Source organism: Dermacentor silvarum, chromosome 1 (assembly GCF_013339745.2).
Source record: "Dermacentor silvarum isolate Dsil-2018 chromosome 1, BIME_Dsil_1.4, whole genome shotgun sequence".
Classification (NCBI taxonomy): Eukaryota; Metazoa; Arthropoda; class Arachnida; order Ixodida; family Ixodidae; genus Dermacentor; species Dermacentor silvarum.
Genome location: NC_051154.1, coordinates 1,844,071 through 1,865,600, shown reverse-complemented (window position 1 = coordinate 1,865,600; position 21,530 = coordinate 1,844,071). Strand labels below are relative to the sequence as shown.

The window sequence follows — 21,530 nt, the reverse complement described above, 5'->3', positions numbered from 1 at the left end:
GCACCGATTGCGTCATGCGTGCGGTGCACGTGACATTTAACTGATCGCGTGATGCCTTCTTTTCTCGAGAAAACGATACCAAATTGAGGCGCACGGTTGAAAAGATGTAAGCAATAATGCTATGACATGTTTTCATAAAATGCGGTTTTACCAAGCGTCTGGCCGATTAAGACTTTTCACGCTAAAATTCCAAGCGTTAGATCACCATTCTGCTTGATACAGTCCCTGGAATTTACCTCACTCTCTCGAATGCAAGAAATTTTATTCAAGTCTGTGCAGGGATTGTTTCACAAATGTATTTCTGCGTTTTAATTGTACTTGAAGACGGCGTAGCCCACGAGCCAAAACTAACTGAGAAGCTTGAGAAGAAGTTTAGGGCGGCTCAAACAGCGATCGAATGGTAAATGACAGTTGTAGCGTTAAGAGACAGCAGCGTCGATAAGTGAAGAATGGAGGTGCGGATATTCTAAATGACATTAAAAAATACGTGTGATTCTTAGGGGAGGATTCGAGAATGGGTGCCAAGGCGTACTCGGGAACGACAGAAAGCTAGGTCATGTAAGAAAGGCATAAGATGGTGTCGGCTGGCACACGACGGGGGTAATTGGAGATCGATGGGAGAGGCGTTCGTGCTTCAGTAGACATCGATTATGTTGCTGCTGATAACATGGGCATGTTACAGGTTGACGAGTGCATGAAAAGCAGGCTGTGCATAAAAGCACGTCATGCGCTTCGTTGCGTGTGGTGGTTTACGAGATTCTCACAATGCTGGTGTAACAGGGCAGGGGTGGATTGATCTTCTTGGGCTGCTTTGCGGCTGGATCCGTCCCCGGCTTTGTACACTTGGCAGTGCAAAGGGACTGCTCACAGAAAACGCTCGTTGATGCCGTTACGCACCTTCCTTCACCGAGCCGGATTGGAAGGCCTGGGAGGCGCATGCGGAGGCAGCAGAGTGACTGGATTGGAAGCGCATTGGCTTCCTTGCGTCTTGGAATGGCCTTTTTGTAGCGCCAGTCCGATAACACTCCGACAGCGAATTTCACAGTCCAACGACAATGCTGGTCGCACTGCATGCCAAATGACGCTCCAGGGTTGTCATTTCTTTGGTAAAAAATTTTGCCGAATAGTAGCCATAAAAGTCGCCAACTGTGGCAAAAGCTTTATTTGGTGCCCAAAAAAGTGACCACGGGGTGACAAAGCAATAATTGTCTATGTTTGACGGCGAAAGAAAGAAGAAAAGAAAACCTTTAGCTTTCTGCTGCACTGAGGGCAAACGAGAACAACATAACAAAACAAACGTTATCACATCATAATTTACCATAACGACTACCTGACACTTCCGACATTTCTCAAAGCCGAAGCGGTGTCACCAGTTGCAGTACAATACACTCGCTGCATGCCGTCTTTTCTCCACTTGCAAAATGTATGACGTCACACACGCTCTCCTTTCCCTGGCATGCAGTGGCTCTTAAGAAACTCGCATAGACACTGGAATCTGTTATGTTTGAAACATGGCTGTCATGAAGCGTTTTCAGTTGTTGCAGTCGCTTCTGGAACCAAGAAGCATGGTCTTGGAGATTCGAGGTAACTATCGCTGGGGGTGGGACACCACCTATTGATTCCGTCCAACACAGCGATAAAAAGCATAGCCTTTGATATTAGTTGGTTCCTGTTACTCGGAGAGAACTGCTGTACGCCACCTATACAAAAACTCATGGACGTCTTCATTTTTCCGTCCCCGACAGACCCGGTCTTCCCGAGGCGGTGATTTCAGTCAGTCAGCTTTCCGTATGCAGCTTCTCAGGCTGTCTTGGATAGCCCGGGACGACAAGCCGAAGAGGCCCGTCGACTACATGGCGGCTATATATATATGGTGAGCTCCTGGATTTGCTTCCGGCGCTTGCGAAACAAACAAACATGTCATTCGATATGACGCCTTTGGTGCTTCGAGGGAGCCGTCACAGGGAGTGCGATTTGGACACTACCTATACCAATTACCACCGCCCAAAGTAGCCATAAAGTAGCCAAGGCGCCAACCACCATTTTCGGTCGCCTCTAAAAGTAGCCAATATGGCGAGAAGTCGCCAATCCTGCATGATCGCTCTGGCACCCTTGCCGGTGGTGGACAGAGGGGCATGTTGGAAACATCATGAGCGGCCAGTGCACGCCTCATCCACCGGTCGCAGCTCACACCGGCAGGATCGCTTTGCTTCTCCCCGGAAGAAACTACGAAAAAGCGCCTCAATGAGTGTCTTGTTTCCGCTTTAGCGCGTGCATTCACGCCATCGTCCCAGCTTTTTGCCACCACGGCGGGCAATAAGGTTCCACTGCGCGGCCTTATCTAGCCGATGCCGGGCACACGTTAGCCGGAAACCCCCACACACAACACCTCGTGGTTGCCGTGACCCACCCACCACAAGCGACTTGCGCTTACGCGGGCACGAAAAAATGTGCAATATGTTGGGAGCGGCTGAAGTGTGTGTGTGTGTGTGTGTGTGTGTGTGTGTGTGTGTGTGTGTGTGTGTGTGTGTGTGTGTGTGTGTGTGTGTGTGTGTGTGTGTGTGTGTGTGTGTGTGTGTGTGTGTGTGTGTGTGTGTGTGTGTGTGTGTGTGTGTGTGTGTGTGTGTGTGTGTGTGTGTGTGTGTGTGTGTGTGTGTGTGTGTGTGTGTGTGTGGTGTGTGTGTGTGTGTGTGTGTGTGTGTGTGTGTGTGTGTGTGTGTGTGTGTGTGTGTGTGTGTGTGTGTGTGTGTGTGTGTGTGTGTGTGTGTGTGTGTGTGTGTGTGTGTGTGTGTGTGTGTGTGTGTGTGTGTGTGTGTGTGTGTGTGTGTGTGTGTGTGTGTGTGTGTGTGTGTGTGTGTGTGTGTGTGTGTGTGTGTGTGTGTGTGTGTGTGTGTGTGTGTGTGTGTGTGTGTGTGTGTGTGTGTGTGTGTGTGTGTGTGTGTGTGTGTGTGTGTGTGTGTGTGTGTGTGTGTGTGTGTGTGTGTGTGTGTGTGTGTGTGTGTGTGTGTGTGTGTGTGTGTGTGTGTGTGTGTGTGTGTGTGTGTGTGTGTGTGTGTGTGTGTGTGTGTGTGTGTGTGTGTGTGTGTGTGTGTGTGTGTGTGTGTGTGTGTGTGTGTGTGTGTGTGATCCTTAATTGCCGCAATCGCCAAGGCTCACAACATACAGCCGCTTTGCAGCTAAGCCGCCAGAAAGATGTCGACCACTGTTCCCAGATGCCTACTCATTTTGAATATAGCCTATTATGAATTATTGCTGTTGCTTAAAGAAACTATTAGGTGGTGTTGTCTCCCGGGGACGTATGCTCTGCGACGATCACTTTTGCCGATACTATCGCCTCGGCCGTCAGGTGTGCGCTAATTGGCTGGTAGATCAAAACCTGCTAAGCTGATTGGCTGGTTGAGCACTGCGTCATGCGAAGGCGATAGTATCGCCGAAAATTATCGTCGCGGAATAAGTCCCCTGAATGATGAATATTCCTGTTTATCATAAACTAGTGAATGATATGTGCTCTAGTATTGCTGCTAAAGAGCTGTGGACAATTATGTGAACATAAATCTGTAGTAGCATGCCAAACATTTTGCTTTCCCGCCCATCATTGAAATTTCTCTCCCCAACGCGCACGTATTTTCACCACTCGTTGACATTACGGTTTCGTTGCGATATATTCTTGGAATAAGCAAAGTACACGGTGGGTGGGCTATGCGGTGTGCATAAAGTACGGTGGCAGTGCGTGTTCGAGAGACCCTAGGTCTGGTGTTCACTTCTGCATCTAAGAAGAGGACGATGCGATTTCAGGTAACTTGTTGAAATGAGCAAGCAAGGCTTAAACTGCTCGATAGTGTGTGGGATTAAGTAGAAGTGGTGAGATGGGACGATATGGGGAGGGCACTGGTGAGCGACCTTAAAGATGTTTTCGCCGTATGACCGCAAGTGGGAGGCAATCGTGGCGTTTCAGTTCGAATGGACTTTGAATTGCTGTTGCGTTGAACGGATGCGAGACGAAACGCGGGGCTGCTTCTCCGAGACGTAGGACGTGTGTGAGGAGGTATCATTCTTGTGTCACTACTCGAACCAAGCAGAAACCAAGTAAAATACAAGAACAAAGGACACATGATGACGCATCCGGAAACAAGCGAGGCTAAGGACCGGAGAAAACCGCCGGCCAAATCAGAGTCTACCAATTCGCCTAAAGCGTTCACGGCTACATGTATGACCGCGAGCAACGTGACCACCATGGTCACTTTCACGCATCTGAAGCTGAAATGGTGGTAAGAGGCCTGGCCTGGGAATGTGGTTCAAATCAAGCCCGCTTCGCGGAAAGTCTCAAGGGAAGCAAACCCCAAGTTGCTGGCAGGTAAGCCGATATTTCATAGATTATGAAAAGGCATTTGATTCAGTAGAGATACCAGCAGTCATAGAGGCATTCCGTAATCAAGGAGTACAGGAGGCATATGAGAATATCTTGGCAAATATCTAGAAAGATTCCACAGCTACATAGGTTCTCCAGAAGAAAGTAGAAAGTTACCTATCAAGAAAGGGGTTAGGCAAGGAGACACAATCTCTCCAATGCTATTCATTGCATGCTTAGAAGAAGTATTCAAGCTCTTAGACTGGGAAGGCTTAGGAGTGAGGATCAACGGCGAATATCTCAGCAACCTTCGGCTTGCAGATGACCATGTGCTGCTCAGCAGCACTGGGGACGAATTACAACAAACGATTGAGGACCCAAACCGAGAAAGTGTAAGAGTGGGGTTGAAGGTTATTATGCAGAAGACAAAGATAATGTTCAATAGCCTGGCAAGGGAACAAGAATTCAGGATCGCCAGTCAGCCTCTAGAGTCTGTAAAGGAGTACGTGTATCTAGGTGAATTACTTACAGGGGACCCTGATCATGAGAGGCAAATCTAGAGAAAAATAAAATTGGGTTGGAGTGCATACGTCAGGCATTGCCAGATCCTGCCTGGGAGCTTACCACTGTCGTTGAAAAGAAAACTGTGCAATCACTGCATCCTACCGGTGCAACTTATGGGGCAGACACTTGGAGGTTAACAAAGAAACTCGAGAACAATTGAAGGACCGCACAAAGAGCGATGGAACGCAAAATGTTAGGCCTAAGAGCGGTGTGGATCAGAGAGCAAACGGGGATAGCAGATATTCTAGTTGACATTAGGAGAAAAAAATGGAGCTGAGCAGGCCATGTAGTGCTTAGGATGGATAACCGGGTGACCATTAGAGTTACAGAATGGATACCAAGAGAAGGGAAGCGCAGTCGAGGACGGCAGAAAACTAGGTGGGGTAATCAAATGAGGAAAATTTCAGGTGGAAATTGCAATCAGCTAGCGCAAGACAGGTCCTGCAGTGGACATAGGCTGATGAAGGGCGGCTCAGTGTGCGAAAACAACAACGAGGTGCGCTTTCGTCGGCACGAGAACACTGCATGCCGAAGAGTCCACGTTCGAGCTTCAAGCTTGTTCAAGCTGCTCTGCATAGCCAGTAAGCGAGGGGAGGTGGGTGTGATACGGTCTGCATGGCAAACATAAAAAAGCTGTGCGCGGATAGAAGGAGGAGATGGCGATTGTCATCCCTGCTCGCTAAAATACACAGTGTCTTTTTTTAGACCGCACAGATTTTTTGTTTAATTATGGGGTTTTACGTGCCAAAACCACGATCTGATTATGAGGCACGCCGTAGTGGGGGACTCCGGAAATTTGGACCACCTGGGGTTCTTTAACGTGCACCTAAATCTAAGTACACGAGTGTTTCCGCCCCCATCGAAATGCGGCCGCCGTGGCTAATCCCGCGACCAGCAGCCACTGAGCAACCACGGCGGGTGCGCACAGATTTCTTATAAATGAGAGCAGTGAACGGGGCATTTTTGCAGACGAGTTCCTAGGCGATGTGGACACACTTTGCCGCTAGTAATGTGAGCTTCAGAAGACTATTTACCAAAAATTCATAGACTGTTTTAACAGTGCCTTTATCACAGTTGTATGTATGACAGATTTGGAGGCAGTGACAATTTCATGCGCACTCAGCTTTTAAAAATCTCCAAGATTGCACCGAATTGGAGATATCAAATTGCAAAGCTCAATCGAGGCGATATTGAGCCTGAGCGCGTACTGCTGCGCGCGTCAAACGGCAATGTCCGGTGAAGAAGCCTGGCGTCAAGTTTGAATGATAGCATGCCGTGGCAAATCCTGACACAGCCGCGCATGCTTGCCACGCAAAGCGTGCCACGATTGGCCGAGACGTTCACGCTTGTCCCGCGGCGCGTCTGATATGATAACGCCTGTTCTGCGCTCCCGCGGTGCTTGGTTTCGAGAACGTGGTTTCGATGCTGCCTGGATTTACCGTTGAAAATCGAGGATAAATATCTAGAATCAGGTGCGACTGTCAAGAATACAAAAAAATAAGGGGTCATTGACTGCCTTCAAGTTCGCCATTTAAACTGTCCCTAAGGTACTAATAAAAATTTCATTAGTCTTTGTTGATTAGTCTTGTGAAGCTCACGTTATTAGCGGCAAAGTACGTCCGCCTCGCCTGGGAACTCGTCTGCAAAAATGCCCCGTTCACTGCGCATACAGCATTTTTATTAAAAAATTGTATTGTCTACGAAAGAAACACCCTGTATACATATCTATATCTGTATACACAGACAGACAGACACATAGGATACACCCGTCAAAAGTGTAGTAACCGTTCGCTGCAAAACACAAATTATATGATTCACAACAAGTACTCTCTACGAAACCTTGACGATGAAGACGTGGTAGTGTTTGTGTGGCAAGAGCCAAATGACGCCATTTCAAGGAGTTGTCGATGATCAGTGAAGTGGGTATGATTACGTAGATGTCAACGGGGGTAATAGTTTTGTTAGGCATTCCTCAAGTATCGTCAGCCTCAGAATAAAGCTGACATGTTCATTGCGAACGTGCCATGCTCTCGTGACGGCAGTGCGTCGGCGCTCGTCTGCCCGTTCAAAAGCGGGCATAATTGTGGAAAACAAGTGGCCCCATGCTTGTCCAAGCCGCCGGGTGTAGCGAGAAAACTGGCCGCGCCTTTGATCGCGCCCTTTATGAGGACCATTTTTCTTTTTTCGCCCACGCTTAATTACCGTTCTCTCGTAGCCCGGCGCTATTCTTAGAGACGCGGCTGCGTGCCTGCGGCGGCCGGCCTTGGTGTCGTCCTTGGCCGCGTCATTTGGCGCTGCCGCCGCGCCCTCTGGCGCCGGCTCCTCGTCGTGAATGGCCCCTCCTCGCAAATCGATTCTCGGCCCGGCGCGCCCCGTTCCAAGAATCCTCCTGCGCAGAGTGTGCACGTTTGCTTGGCGGCTCTTGTAGCGGGCACACTGTTCGTATTCTTCTTTACGAGCCTGGCAGCTTCACATTAGCTTGTTGTGCTGATTTTGTGCGGGAGATCTGAAATGCTCAATCTGTTGTTATGGTACATCGGGCACGTAATGTCGTCATATGTCGTCATCGGAAGTCATTCAAGCCAACAATGTCTTCAAATACGGAAAAAAATCCAGCGGATACACACGAGAGATCAGATGAAGACATACTTCAAAATACGTTGACCCTTGTTTTTTCGTTATAATTAGGCCATATTCGTCGCAATATATTTTCCAGGAACTAAGGTCTGCAACGGATATGAAGCTAAGATTGTTAGAACGGCGAAGCAAATCGCCCCAGTCACCTAAACTTTAGTGTTCGGTCCACCACCGATCGGCACTGCCCCGTGTCATCGGACTAGTCTTCCTGATAATGTCATTCTCATATCTGATACCATAGCCTTTCGTGATATGTTATCTCAGCAGCTGTCTGCGCATCCTTGTTTTTTCCTCTGACCTGAGAAGATTATGTCCTGAATGAGGAAACACCAGATGCCACGCAGTCTATGTAGTCACAATTAACCATCAAGAGCGGAGGCGTGACGCGTCTTCGGGGGCGCAGGATGCAAAAAAAAAAAAAAAAAAGAAAAAAGAAAAAAGAAAACGTTAATAAAGATGACCTGGCCGCCAACCTATTCTATTGACCCTTCTCGCGGTGATCCCGTGGGCGCTGCCATGTTTGATCACGTGGTGACGCGTCCATTGCTTGCCTCAACTGCCTCCGTTGCCTCCTTGTTTACAATGGAAGTGTATGACGCCGGCGCGGCTTAGAAAACCTCTGTTTTCGGAGATATCGTAGACGGTGACCAGGTGGACGACACGAAGCTTTGATCACAGCTTCAGAGAACATGCAAAAGCGCTTTCGGAGCTGATTAAGCTATGTCCAAATAGCGCAAGCAGCGTATATGGTGCTTGTTCTAAAAGCGGGGCTAAATATGTATTCCAACCTATCCAAACATTCCTCTAATGAATTGAATCAGGATTAGTGTGTTTTGAAGCGATTGCTATTTCATGTGAGCTATCTCAAAGAAAAAATGCAGAAAAACATCACCTTTATAATCTACTTCATAAGCTGCACGCTTTCGAAAGCCAGGAGCCAGGGTTGTATAGCGACGAGATAAATACAGTTCGAGCAGAGGTACAGAAATATGAGACGGAAGCGTACAGAGGAGCAGTGGTGCGTTCACGCACAACTCGTTTCACAGATGAGGAGCCCACAAAAAGGGCTCTTGGTGATGAAAAGCGATACGCGCTTTCAAAGCAAATATTACAAATTGAATCTGGTGGTTCCATATATACAGAAACGTCGCAGATAATCACCATATTTGAAGATCACTATAAAAATCTTTTCACTGCAGTTACGCTTCAGCAGGGCTACGAAGAAAAAGCCGATCAATTTATTTCTCTTATGCCACAATTACAAGATGATGATCGAGTCAGCGTTGACGAGCCAATAACTCGAGAAGAAATTAAGCTTGCTGTTGAAACTCTGCAGAAAAACAAGACGCCTGGCCCTGATGGCCTTAGTGCCGAGTTTTATGTAAAATTTCAGGAATTCCTGTGTCCCTTTCTTGAGCAGGTTTTCAAAGACGCTTATAAACATGGTGAGCTTCCTCCGACTTTCTATCAGGGCCATACGACCCTAATCCCAAAGAGCACTGATAATGAAGTATTAAAGAGTGTAAACGGATATAGGCCGATATCATTATGTAACGTCGATTATAAAATATTTGCAAAAGTAGTTACAAATATGTTGCAGACAGTCATTGCTAAATTAGTTGGTGACCATCAAACATGTGGAATTCGAGGACGCTCTATACAAACAAATATTCATATCGCACGTTCAGTCCTTGAGTGCTTAGAAGGTAGCATGGATCAAGTAGCTCTTCTTCAGATTGACCTCGCCAAAGCCTTTGATAAGGTTCAGCACAGTTTTTTGTTCCGATTACTGCGACATCTGCAGTTAGGTGATGCATTATATAATGATATAGCACTTTGTTATAAAGGGTGCACTACAAAGTTAATTGTGAACCGTACCCTCTCAGGTGTAATACAGGTACAGTCATCCGTCCGTCAGGGTTGTCCGCTCTCGCCTTTACTTTTCGCAATATACTTGGAACCTCTTTGCTTAAGCGTGCTTTATAACTCAAGCATTAAGGGATACAGGTATGCAGATGAAGAAATTAAAGTTCTAGCTTATGCGGATGACATTGCCTTCTTTTGCATCGATAAGCCCAGTATTACTGAGACAATAAACACTACCTTGCGTTTCTGTGAAATGGCAGGAGCTAAATTTTGATAAAAGTAGGGGGTTTTGGCTAGGCATGTGGGCTCGAACTCCCTCTGTGTTCTCGAATATTCATTGGGATCAGTCTTCGCTGCGATATCTTGGTGTGCCTCTCGATAACTTCCGTAATAGTGGACCTCATTGGACATCCGCGATAACCACAATCCGTCGAAAGGTGACAACCTGGCAGGGACGCGACTTTCGCAAGAGCTAAGGCGTGCAATATATTCCTTGCTTCTAAGCTTCTTTAAGTTCTGCAGGTCTTGCACTGCTCCCGCATCCATGTTCAGGCATTCCACAGAATATTTGCATGTTTTATTTGGCAGTCATCATGGGAAGCCATGAGAAGGGATAATCTTTTTCTTCCACTTGAGAAGGGAGGTCTCAGTCTTGTGCATTTGTTTGTGAGACAATTGGTCATGCGATTATTTTACCTTAAAAATGTCCGTCATCCTTTCCTCCTTGCAGTTAACAGAACACGTCTTGCTTCACACCTCCCTTTTCTTTTTGTCACGACCAACTCTGCTCAAGAACTGCCGTTATGGGGCTTCCTAAAAGAACTCGTGGATACTATCTCATTTTTAAAAGCCAGATTCACGTTAGAATATTTATTTAGCGTTGATCGAACATCGCTAAATATAGCACTTGTTAATAACCTTTTCCCTGCACCTATCTATCGAAAGCCATGTCTGTCTCTATTTGGTCAAGATGTTCTTTGCCGTGTTCGTCGAATGTGTATAACGCCAGCAGCGAAAACATTTTTCTTTAAGCTGCACACTTCCACTCTGCCAGTTAAAACATGGCTTCATGAGAAAGGATTATATGTACCGTGGAATACAAATTGTAGACTGTGCAGCCAACCTGAGACAATAGAACATTGCTTTATTCTTTGTCGTGATGCATTTTATTTTTGGGACATTTTACAAAGAACTATCAAAAAAGAATTTCCTCTAACACCTTACGGTATCCGGTTCCTTCCTTTCAAAAAGACAATCAGTAATGCACCATATGATTTGTTTATGTTATTAGGACTGTATTCATTATGGAGAAGCCGAATGATCGACAGACATGCCGAGCCACCCCGCTCGACAAGGTCTGTCTTTCGAGAAGAGGCTGCTCAAGTGCGGAGTGTTGTTGCAACCTTTGACCCCGTTCCTGAATGGATTTCGTATCTGGACGCTTGTGTTTGTTTACCCGATTTTTGAACTTTCATTCGACTGCCTAGCGTGTGTGAATTTGTTTTGTCATGTATGTATATATGTAACACAGCTAATTTTCGCATATAACTACTAATATTTCCATGCAATAAAGAAAAGAAAAAAGTGGCTGTATGGCTGAGTGGTTACGGCGCTCGCTTCGGTATCTTGCGTACGCGGGTTCGAAACCCGCTCTGGCTACATTTTTTTGCTTAATATCACGCTTTTTCCTTTTTTCTCTCTCTCTCTCTCTGTTTGCCAGCGCGGTCGCTTGAACCCCGGCGCCACGGCGGCAGCCGTGGTGCCGGGCGCCGACGCGAAGCGGCGGTCGTTGGGGTGTTGCGGAGAGCAGCGTAGCAACACCCCAAATAAAAAAATACTGCTCCAGTCAGGTAGACTGCTCCCTCCCTGATAGTGAGATTATATTTGGATCGTCAAAACAGTGATGCGTTTATAATACCACCGATTCCAACAGCAGGCTGTCACCACCAGCCCAGCGTTTTCTCTGTCAACGCCTCCTCCGTTCCAACGGCGGCGGCTCGAAACATGGTACGCCGGAGCGGCGCAGCGTGGCGCCAGCGGTCAAGCGCTGTACCTACTAGCAAATGGAAATACGCTTCCGGTTAAGGCACGTCCGCGCTGGCGGCAAATATACCGACGGCGAACCGGCCTCCCGTGCCCTAGAACGTCTGCCGCGCGAGAGGTGTCCAAAGTAGACGGCAGTTCGGCCGGCGCACCCGTGCGCCCACAGCACGATAAACGGGCCAATCGACGACTGCGAAGCTGCGCGCCTCCGCCACCGGTGACGAAAACATTGGCTGCAGCTTCTGTTCCAAGCAAAGTAATTTTCCCTTGATAAAGTGATGCGTAAATTGTACATTTTATGAAGAAGGTTATCTACTGTCAAACGTTAACATGAACTCGAGAGCGCCGATGCTTGTCGAGCTCAGCTGCCGTGCACGGCTACCGACGGGAGACGACCGGCTCGGCTGTGCTCGCATCGCAGCAGACGGCGCCGCTAATATAAGCGTGTTTTCTTCTTCGTGTACAATTATTGCGAAGAGCGATAACAACGGCAAGAAAATATTGCGGCTTGTGAGCGTCGGTAATTCATTCCGAAGAGCCGTCCGTTTTAGCTTTGAAGTGATCCGGAAAAGGCCTAGCGACGATATTGGCGCCGTTGAGCGATCGGCGGCGGTGAGGCTACCGCACAAATGGGTCCCGGTCTCATCCTCTCTAGGTACGGCAAGGAAATCTCGCCGTTCGCGAGGAAAACCGCCGTCGAACGGCGGCCCGCGAATGGCAAATGGCATACGGCGAGTTACCGTGCCGGTAACGGGGACGTGGACTCGGCGCTTCTAGGCTACCCGCTGTTGCTGCGGTGCCGGCCTGTGTTCTTGCGAAGCGTGCCGCTATAGACCGTGTCTTGCGCGCTCGTCTAGAAAGGCCAACACTGTTGCACTCTGTTCGCACAGCTAATCAGACCGCTAAGCACGACTGTGTTGGAACGCGAGCGATTTGGCACTTGCGTTGCGGGCTGTAATTACCGATTCGCAAGGGCGCACAAGCCAGCAACAAGACAAGGAAGAGCAGGGAGCGCGCGTATACCTCGTAGCAGACAAACCGGAAGTCGTAGGTTCTTGTTCGACCAATGGGCATCGTCCCCGACGCTGACATCACCACATTCACCTTGCTGACATCGTGACGACCGCTGGGGATACCGGAAATAGAGTGTAACACTCTATCTCTGTTACGCACTGTAACCGGAAAGGCCAGGAGAGGAGGACGCCATTGTTTTTTTTTTTTTTTTTTTTCTTGTGGCGCGCCCGCTGCGCGTATAGCGCTGCAGCGTTTGACATCGCTGATCGTGACGTCAGTCTGAACTCAATGGGTGTGTTTACTTGAAATCTTCAAAAAATATCTGAGGTGGTTTAGGGGCCCTTTAAGGACTCATAAATGGAAATAGTAAGATTATCTAAAATATTAATCACACCTCGTTTCAGCATGTCGTCAACGTGTTCGTCAATGACACGGCGTTCGGCTGCGGAAACACGGTATGGACGTTGGCGCAGCGGAGCATGGTGACCGGTGTCAATACGGTGAACAACCGCTGTCGTGCGCCCCAAGGAAGGTTGGCCGAGGTCGAAAGAAGCACGAAAACGTTCAAGAAGTTCAACAACTTCACTGCGTTGAGTGGGCGTAAGCGCGTCGTCGATGGTATGCAAGAAAACATCGGGGAAACGCGAGGCTGGTGCGGTAGCAGAAGTGATGGCACCGATAGGCAGTGGCGAGCTATCGGAAGAAAGGTCAAATGGACTAATGACGTCAACAGTGTCTAGACGCCCCACACATTCACCGTGTAAGAGAGTTGAAGGACATGGAAATGGATTGCACGCATAAATGGCAGCGGAACCATCGGTGAGTGTGACGACAGCAAACGGGAGTAGAAGGTTCCGTCGACGCGCACAATCTTCAGATGGTGTAAAAAGAGCTGTCGTGGCGGGGGCAGAGTCACAAGAGACGGGCACCAAGGCAGCAGAAAAAGAAGCGATAATGACGTCAGCGGTGACTATGACTATGACGATAATGACGTTTTGTTCACTGACATGGGACGACCATATCGACAGCAATGCTCTCTACACTTCGGTGGCTGCGCAACATAGGAAGCTTAGTTGGCTACTGTGTACATGGCGTCTGACGTGCCACGACTTGATCATGACGCACGCTGTATAGGACCCCAATGCATTTCGCCTCCATCGAAATGCGGCCTCCTCGCAGCGCAACACCGTCACGCCAGTGGTCCTGCTGCCGGTTTCCCGTTCAGCACATAGCGCCTTTTAAATGCATTTCTATGCGGTGAAAATTGTCCCATCCGTCCTCCGCGTACGACGATCGCTTTCAAGCCAGCTGTGGAAGAAGACGACGCGAGGGGCAGTGTGGGAACGCTGGCATGATCAGCTACAGCGGAGTCAGCTGTGGAAGAAGGCGCGAGCGCGTCTCTGTGACTACGTGACGTGTGCAATCAGGCACGCACTAGGTACACCTCTAGTAATTCACAACCGTGGCTTCGGATCTCATCAGCGGACGTGGCGCCGCCACCTGCCTCATCACGTTGCGCCGCCTTCCGCAGCAGTCGCCGCAGCGCATTTGCCGTTATGGCGCCAAGACGACCTCCGAGCAGTGCTAGGATTACCAGCTGTGTGAGCACTCAATACCACGTCGTTACTACGAAATGCATCCCTGAAACTGGTTTCCGCTTTGTGGTCACATGGCATCATGAGAGAATTATTGAAACAAATTTATTGCGCGTGAGTTTTGAATGAGCGGAAGGAAATGGTAGGACTGGCATATTGCATCTCGGCTGATAACTCCCGCAGCCCTTTTGAGGCGTACAATCCCAAGTCTAAAAACCTTATGCCTACGGGGATTTCATGCGTCTACAACAAAGGGGACAACACTTGAGTAAACGTGGTTAGGGTTTTTGGAACTAGCGAGTCAAAATATCATCTCAATATTCTATAATAAACGCACTCCAGTGAAGGCGGTCGAAAAAAAACATTGCAGGGATGTTGTATTCGGCCTGCTGTGCTAGGTTGGACTCCTCTGTGGACAAATTTATTTATGTTCACAAATAACTGGCAATAATATTATCATAACGGGGAAATCTGATACAGTTATATCATGTCGCGAACAAATGACAAAGTTTCCCGTACGTTGTTTTCTATTTGTATCATTTAAACTATTTGATAGTATACGTAGTATCTTCTGCGCTGTTTGTAAACTGTGATGTCTTCTATAAGTTCTAACCTTCCCTGGTTCTGTGCTACGTGTCTGATAATTTGTAACATTTCTTTCTAAATTAGCAAAACGTTGTAGGAGAGAAAATGTTTCCACGTTCCTAGTTGCCGTCCTAAATGTTTTAGGGCGGCAACTAGTAGTAGCTTTATCGGCCGTGTAAACACAGGCTTGCTAACTAAATGAACAAGCATGCTGTCAGGCGCGCACCAACCAACATGAACACATCTCACTCGATGACCGCGGGAACTGGCTGTCGCTGGAGTGAGGAAGCGCGGCAGTAGCAGGGAGCGTCTTGCATCAACACGAACTAAGCCGTGAAAACACATCGCACGGCGGACTGTGACCGGACGCAGATGGCTTTCAAGATACAGCGGCCCGGAGTAGAACGCCCGGAGCTTTGCGGCCCAGGATGTGGCGCGCGCCGCCCGGAGTGAGTCGCAGACGCCCCCTCCTTCCCCCGTAGCGTTGCGCGCGACGGAAGACGGCGCGCTTCCTTCCCGTTTTCCTTCCTTGCGTGCGCGAGATTGAGCCGCGATCGCTGGCTCAGTCTCAAACGCTTTCACTTGCACATACAGAATAGGGTGCGCGGCGACGATTTTATCGCCCTTGGGCTTTATACGGAACCTCACGGCGACGGAAACGGCAGAAATGCGGCTGAGTGTCCATATAATTGCTATCGCAATAAAATTAAAAGTATACAGATGGATCAAAAGCACAAGACAACGTAGGAACAACATTCCTAATACTAAGTGAATAAAATAACATATAAACAAATAACCATCTTACTCCAACAACTTTGAAGCTGAAGCAATAGCAGTTCTGCAAGCTTTCACATATACAAGCACTAGACCCTACAAAAGAATGACCTATTATTCAGACAACTTGTCTGCCCTTCGAGGTATTAAATACCCTACGAGTAATGATCATATAATTTAGCAAATCAAGAAAGAGTTAGCAATGCTAAACTATCAAACTAACATGTATCAAAGTACACAGTGGAAATTGCAGAAGTAGTCTAGTGGATGAACTAGCAAAGAAGGTCTCAGTACATGGGGAAAATATAGAAATACCAGTAACAAAAATCATTCACTACGAATAACTTAGACATTTTATGCAGCGAATGGAACAACGCACGGACAGCAGAGCGTCACAACAGCTATATATCATCATCATCAGCAGCAGCCTATATTTATGTCCACTGAAGGACGAAGACCTCTCCCTGCGATCTCCAATGGTCGAGAGCGACAGAAAACTAGGTGGGGTGATGAAGTTAGGAAATTTGCAGGCGCAAGTAGGAATCAGCTAGAGCTACATATATCAATGAATAAAAAGTACAAAACAAATGCCCGACCATTTTACGACCAGTTTCGATACCTCTCAAGCAATTTCAGGCCATGCCCGATTTCGTCACTATTTTGACAGCTTTAATATAAGAGAACCTGCCACGTGCCAATGCAATGAATAAGCCAAATCATTTGATCACTTCTTGGAAACATGTCCTCTTGTTGACTCAGAAAGAACGAAACTTTAAGGAATACTCGGAAACAACTTATCGAAAAAGAAACCTCAAATCATTAAAAACAGACCCATAACAGGAATCTTGGCAACCATGACTGAGAAATAAACCAAAATATTACACAGCACTAAAATAAAAATTGCATTTAACTAATTAATGCAAGAATACGCAGCTCTTGAGAACCTAAGCGGGAGATTCTCCTTGATAGAAAGTTCGAGGGTAAGTCTGCTTTTGGGGATCAAGAGAACAAGAAGAAAACTATTTCACAACAACATATACAAATTAAACAAACCGTACTCTATGACAAAGGCACAAGCAAGCTTGAAGAAAAGATTAAGAAACATTGGTCGTCAAGATTGTAGAACAAATAACTGTGCAAAAAATTATCTTTCAATAAATCCCGCTGCCGGTGCCCTCTCTTGGCTGTGGTCGTTGATAATGGTAGAATATACACTTCCTCTTTCCTTCTTTGCTTACTTCTCCATTAATCCCTTATCCCAAACTTTCTTACCTTAATCTTCCTCCTCTTCTTTCCCGAACCTGCGACACTTCAGTGGTGCAGGCTAGGCATCCTCTTTTGCCCTTCTCACACAATGCTGAACGCTACCTATCAGCCTATTACCCTACCAAAACTGAAACAACAAACAAATCCATGCGCCTCGCGGGATGTCGTTTACTACCTAAGACGGAAAATCTCTAGTCCAAGGAATATTAATAGGAACTGTCCATTGGCCCTCTACTCTCATATAATTCGGGAGCGTTCCTGTACTCTGAAATTAACGCTTCAGAAAACCAAACAGAACTAACTAAATATAAGCATAAAGAGTTCTATAGAGACCGCATCAAAAATCCTGGTGATATTTTAATTATAAGGAACACACTTTCCACAGGCACCATGCCAGAAGAGTGGAAGATGGAGAAGGTTATTCCAGTCTACAAATCAGGTAACAAAACATCTCCACCCAGCGAGAACCGTAGGTAACGTGCAACTCCCAGAAGCGCTTGGGTTTAAAGTGGAAGGAAACATCAACAGATCAGCTGTAGATATAAGCAAGAGACGATTAGAGCACTGGTGGAAAAAAAGCAGGCAAAAGATGGATACGACCTGATCTCTTAAAATCATAGGTAGCGGTACAAGGTAAATGTTTTGAAAAAAAAAAATAATGAGGGGTATACAAAAATGCTAGATAAAGAACATGTATAGTATACCTGATTAAATCAATCAGGCTAGGTGACTATATATCGCCGCCCCGTTTCAAAGGGGATGCCAATAAATCATCATCATCATCATCGGAGCCTACGTGCAACGCTTGTCCCTAGGTCGGCTGTGGTTGCAGCCGCCGTCGTAGTGCAGTGACGTCACGCGTCAGAGGAGAAATCGTGGAGAGGCCTTAAAAGTCTAAGGTGGTGTTGGCCATACCCATAGTCAAGCAATATAAATACCTCGGCGTATACATAAACGAAGGAAAGACCAGGGGCGGTATTCTCTAAGAGTCTACCTAGTGGACTGTCCATTTCGGCGACGGTTGATTCGCTGCAGCTTGACGTGCAGCAAGGAGACTGGCTTCCTGCACGTCAAGCAGCAGCGAATCAACGGTCGCCGAAATGGACAGTCCACTAGGTAGACTCTTACAGAATACCGTCCCTGGAGTCATCAGAAGGAAAGTGAGAGAAACACAGACAGTGAATTGGATGCAAAGAATGAAAACAAAAAGGACCATGGAGATAATTAGAAGGAAAAATCTGTAAGATAACACAGAGGGCAGTGCCTTGTCATTTGATGCTCTAGCCGATTCCTAAAGACAAAAACATATTTACATGTTCTTGCCATTCGGTCGTTGCTTTTCCTATCAGAAGACATTGATTCTAACCCGGGTCCAGATAGTGCTGACCTTGTACTAACAGAACGGCTAAAACTAACAGCCAGCCAAACGGAAATAATTCCAGAAATGAAATATATTAAGAACCAACTACTGATGACAAATAAGTTGGTGTCGGATTGGAGTTCATGAATGACAGTCGTCGAAAATCTTTGTCAAAGCGTCATCCCGTTACGAAATTAAATCGAGGCCGTAAAAATAGAAACTACTAACATTACTTACTGACCTAGCCACTTGCTTGGAACGGCGTATGGATGACGCTGAAAGCCGATCCCGTAGGAACAACTTAATCTTTTATGGCGTTCCTGATTCTAATCCCTCGGAGACATTTGCCCAGTCTGAAGAAACCGTAACCCTGCTGTGCTCTCAGCACCTTAGCATTAACATAGACACAAAAGAAATTGAACGAGCACAGTATCTCGGACGGCACACCGCTCGGCGCCGCGGCCCTATAATTGTCAAATTTACCTACTTCAATACAAAAGAGACCGTCTTATCAGATGGCCGTGAGTTTAAAGGCACGGATCGGAGAGTATTTTTCTAAGGCTGTGCTTAACGCCCGCAGGCACCTTGTCGCTCTTGCGAAAGGAAAATCTGCGCGCTTTTTATTGCGTTACAAAACATTGCACTAAACGCTACATATTTGACGAGCCATCACAGAGCAGTCGCATTATCCTACGAAGCTAAAAAGAACTCGCCCTGCCACCCCGCGTAATAATCTGTTTTTTTTTTCTCCAATAATTTACACTAGCATACGTAGTTGTCTACCAAAACGTGAACAAGTATCAAATCTTACGTCATCGTCCGCCAGTAACTTACTGATACGTGGCTTACAAGCGAAATCAGTGACGCAGAAGTTCTGGCCGATCTTCCCAACTTGGATGCTTATTGAGGCGATCGGAGAGACGCACGTGGCGTTCTGATTACCGTGAACCAACAACTGCCGTGCACGCGAGTTAACATTGACAGCTACCTTGAAATAATGTGCTGAAAATGTTCCCCGCAAACTGTACTGCTGGGTGTTTGTTACAGACCCCCTCACCATCAACGGGACTTTGCTCATCTTTGAAACAACCTTTTAAATGAAATTACTTCAATCCACCCCCATGCTATATTATTCTCCTTTTTGGGCACTTCAACTTTCCCGTCATTAAATGGTGCAATGGAACTGCTTTACTAACAAATGAAACTGAAGCGAGTGACTTTATAGAAGTGTGTTTAAATTACAATTTAACACAACTAGTATTGGAGTCAACCGGCGTCTCAGAGACATCTGCCAATATTTTACATCTTATAGTAACAAGTCATCCTGAAATCATTCCTTACGTATCCGTCAGATTTACGTATCCGTCTTCATATGACAAAGGTAACTATGAGCCTGTACATATTCAATTAAACGCATTTTCTTCTACCTTTGCAGGTTAACTCATCATAACTGGTTTATGTTTAAAAAGAAACTATGTGAACTAAAGAATCAATTTATTCCCAGGATAATGATTCGCTCCAATGGACAGAAGCCATTGTTTACGAGATCTTTAAAACGACTAGAAAATAAGAAAAGCGCCTCTATGGTGCCGCTAAAATAAGCTCACTTGCGTGGGACAAATGTTACGCCGCTGAAACTGCCTAATTAATAGGAATTCGCGGTGCCAAGCAAACTTTTTTTCACTAGGACCGGCCAAGCATTTTAGTTTCTAATCCCAGAAAATTCTGGCAGGTGATAAACCCTGAACAAGCACGCGTGAATACTCTTACTAACGAGCTGGGTGAATCGGTGACGGACTTGAGCTGCGCTAACGCGCTCAGCAACGCGTTTACATCAGTGTTCACTAGTGAAACGGGGACATTTTCTCCTCCGCCAACCACAAATATACAACGCAACATGTCAGCCATCACATTCACAGCAGGTGGGCTTTTATCTGTAATAGTTGTCTTTATGAGCTGGCATCGATGACATTCACTCTAAACTACTGAAAACTTGAAACATATTTCTGCAGCGTTTCTGTATTTGTTATTTTCATAGTCGCTTTCCACAGGCACCATGCCAGAAGAGTGGAAGATGGAGAACGTTATTCCAGTCTACAAATCAGGTAACAAAACATCTCCACGATATCACCGCCCCATCTAATTGACAAGTGTCCCGTGTAAGATCAGGGAGCATGTAATCTACTCCCATATTGTGAACTTTGTAGACGCTAACAGCCTTTTTTCATCATTCGCAGCGGCCGGTCTTACGAGACCCAGCTTGCACTCTTTCTTCATGACATTCATGCTAATCTTGACAGCAACATACAAACAGGCGCAATATTTTTTCATTACGCGAAATATCTAATTTGTATCTGCATCCTGATATCCTAAAATATTTTTAACAAACCGCTCGCTCACTCAACTAACATCCGGCTCCCTCTTTGGCCTTATTCTTGATCTATATTAACGACTTACCCTTGCACGTGTCCTGCCATTACCGCATGTTTGCCGATGACTGCGTTGTTTACGCCGCTGTCAAAAACATCAATGACCAAACAGCTCTTAAAATTGACCTTAACCGCTTAAAGAATTGAGTGATCTTTGGCTGATGACACTCAGCTCTAATAAATGCAAACTTGTTTCATTTACCCGTCGTCATCGCTCGCTTCGCTTTATTTATCGGATTAGTAACGTCTTCGTTGAATTAGTAGAATCTTACAAATAGTTAGGTATCACCTTGGCTAATGACCTAACCGGGAACGTGCATGTTATTAATGTCATTTCATCGTCTAAGAAGACATTGGGATTTATAAAACGTCACCTTCGCTTCGCTCCATTGCATGTGCAGCTGTTAGCCTATCAATCAATAGCAAGAACGAAACTCCCATCTGGGATCCGCATGAAGCATCGCTCGCCAAAGCCCTTGAGGCAGTTGAAAATCGCGCCGCCAGGTATATTCATTGTACATATACGCCGTCAGCATATCATGCTTGAAAAAAAGGATCTTTCTTATCGCTTCTATCGTCGCCGCATTGCCACCTTCTCTCTCTGCCAGAGGTATTCGACGCTTCATCGGCCGCCATGCATTGTCCCTCCATCGCTCAGCTCACAACAACGCATTGGCCATCCGCTGCAAGTAGCACAGCCACGCACATTGGCAGCCTCGTTTCACAGCGAACCTGTATATGGCCAGCTTCCAGTGGATCGATGTCCGTAGACCGAAAAAACAGTGGGCCGATCCCGAAGATAGTGAAATACCGGGCCGATCCACGGGGGCGGGGTGAAGCAGGCACTCCGCCAACTTGCAAAAATAAGTAAAGGGTCCAAATACTACCCGTATCAGATATTAGGCTGATAAGAACAGATACTGCACTTTGAACCCGCGTCGGCCCTGTCTACGTTCGCACCATACACGTGTACGCCATCCCGCGTATTCAAACTAGTGCCTACCAATTTGAGTGTCTTCTGTCTCCTGACGTCATGCTCTACGTGGGCT

The 21,530-nt window shown here is 46.7% G+C and overlaps 1 protein-coding gene and 2 pseudogenes across 1 annotated transcript in view; 2 read left to right on the top strand and 1 right to left on the bottom strand.

The window, feature by feature from the left end:
* LOC119456099 (octopamine receptor beta-2R) overlaps window positions 1-21,530 on the top strand; it is a 224,656-nt gene that overhangs the window by 102,048 nt on the left and 101,078 nt on the right. The gene's annotated exons all lie outside the window — the stretch shown is intronic.
* LOC119456107 (uncharacterized) lies at window positions 8,757-11,010 on the top strand (annotated as a pseudogene).
* Window positions 21,259-21,436, bottom strand: LOC119437881 (U2 spliceosomal RNA; annotated as a pseudogene).